Genomic DNA, 2,622 nt, shown 5'->3' with positions numbered 1-2,622 from the left:
TGTTGAATTTGGCATGATTTGGACACGCAAGGGGGGGGGGGGACTTATCAACAGACCCCTCAGGCCCATTCAAAACTGATTCTGCCGATAGCTTCAACCCCCAGTTTATATAAACAGATAAACAGCTCTTTCTGCAGCAGTGGGGGTGCAGCTTCAGGGTTCTGCAGCAGGACTTTTCAGCTCAATTACTGCAGGTCAGCCGCCAGCATTACCACAGGCAAAGCAAACAGCTGTTACCAAACCGACATGTTTACAACGGGCATTGCACTAGTGGTATAAAATATATTAATATTTTGCTTACACTTAACAAAATGGTAGAAAGAGAACATCCAGTGTTACACACAGACACTGTTGTACTTTATGTGAATAGTTTGGCATTTTTCAAAATGTGTCTCTCTTTCTTGCCAAGAGTTAGAGTGAACGATGCCACTTGAATCTGTGTGTGTTATGAAGCCGCACCAGCAGCTAGTTAGCTCATCTTTGCAAAGAATGGAAATGGGGGGAAACAGCTACAGTATTCAATCACTGAGCCTGAGAGGTGCTGGTAGACAGATCTTGTTACATTTGGACAGACTCTTCAATGGAATAATTTCCCAAAATGTTAGACGACTCTTTTAAACATCAACAAAATACCCATACATTAGGAGGCTCCGACATATTTTTGTTTAAACTTTGGCACTGGCTTCACCGTGTGAAACCTCTCGTCTCTGTTCGAGTGACAGCGGAGTAACAGCAGCCTGAAGGAACCGAGGACAGAATCCTCAAGTGGAATCGTTTGTGTAATTGAAACGGGTCGAGTCGCTTGACCTTGCAGCAATTTGAGCAGCCTCCTTGAATCCTAAAAAGCTGCTTCAGCACAGAGGAATTTGATTGATTACTCGTATAATTGCGGTGCTATTTTCCCCTCATACCTTTGAAAGACTGCCTCTTTTAAAAACAACACAAATTGCAGGGTTTCTTCGCATTTAACACAAAAAAAGTTAAGAGGAAACACGTCAGGCTTATGCACATTATCCACTAATCTTCATTTTGACAGGATGAAGCCAGATTTAGGAAGTTTTGGTTCTTGAAGGCAGAGTCAGAACAGCAGTGACTTCCAACTCACGAGTCTTGTGAAATGACAGCTGGATGTGAGCCTCGGAATACGACAGTGACAGAAACGATAAAAAGACGCATCTGGTGCATTTCATTTAAACCACTGTCATTGATGCTCTGCGTTTCATCGCTCTCCTTAAGACGCCTTCTCAATTTTGTCAACTGAAGTTCCCCCTTTTTTTTTTCTTCTATAAAAAACATTTTCCTTCTTTAATTTGTGTTCCAACAAGCAATTTTATAGTAGAATGAGCTCTTTGATGAACCTTAAAAGCAATCATAACTTCGTATTTTTGAAATTCCTGGCAGCACCGCACACCTTTCTCATGATGGTTTAAGACGTGGGGATCGTGATCAGAGCATTTTCACGGATGTGTCGCAGATTTTTTTTATTCTCTTTTTTCTGACTGGATTAAAATGATGCATTATCAGGCATACATTGGCAGGATGAGATAGCCAATGTTTATTCACTGCAGGAGAAGATGAATGGCTGCGCCCATGGTCTCCTGTGTCAATCAGTCAGGTTGGCTCATTAGGTCAGCAGATTCTGAGCCACGGGGGGATAGTTATTCAAATCCCTCAAAATATGCAGAGACAGTGAAAACACCTTGTCCATGAATAACAATGGCCTCGTGCTGCAAGTCCTGTGTGGAATTCAGCCACTGTGATAAACAGAATATTGGAGACGCTGCGGAGAGGCAGCTTTGATTTACTGTAAATAAGACAACATGATACATAAAATGATGGGCATAAGAACAAAGCATGACATGCCACTCCTGTGTGTATGCAGCTCACACAGACACACACACTCTTAAAATAAATATATACTTTTAGAATAATAGTTATCCAATTAAATAGTTATCTTTAAAGCCCACAGTACAAACTGCTGATGATCAATGTTTAATCAATCAATCAATGAATCAATCTTTGTTTGTAGCAGCGTTCAAACAGGTTAGTCCAGCAGAGCGTCCACAATTTACTGATAAGCCAAGAATAGAACAAAAAAACACATACAAATTCTGTAATTTAAATACCGCAGAATCAATTTGAAATCTAAAATAAAAGTAAAAAAGAAAAAGAAAAAGATAGTAAATAGGAAAAATTTTAACAAAAGGGTTCGAAAAACATATACTGTGAATATTTTCTATGCAGATATAAATTTGATGTGCAAAGAAAAATAAGTCACAATGAAACTATACTCTTGCACAAGTATATTCATGATATTCAGATTTTACAAGTAATCTTCTAGCACCCTCTATGTGTACTTGACTCTGAGCATGTAATAGCCTAAAGATGCTTGGAGAGTTTGCATTCCAAAGCTTTATCGAATCATTCTCTGCAGAACAAAGATCCACTGAAGGACACCTCATAGGTATCATATTCCTATTGAAGGTTTTTAGTCGTGCTTTTATTTGTCTTCTTCAAGTGTGTGTTAAGTCACAAAATCTTCTTTTTATACATATCCTGCTCTTGTGCACTGCTTATTTTCAAAAGTAAAAATGCACTACAAGTATAATATGTCTTAAGTAT

The sequence above is a fragment of the Pleuronectes platessa genome, chromosome 17 (genome assembly GCF_947347685.1).
Source record: "Pleuronectes platessa chromosome 17, fPlePla1.1, whole genome shotgun sequence".
Lineage (NCBI taxonomy): Eukaryota > Metazoa > Chordata > Actinopteri > Pleuronectiformes > Pleuronectidae > Pleuronectes > Pleuronectes platessa.
Note: the sequence above shows the minus strand (reverse complement) of the source record.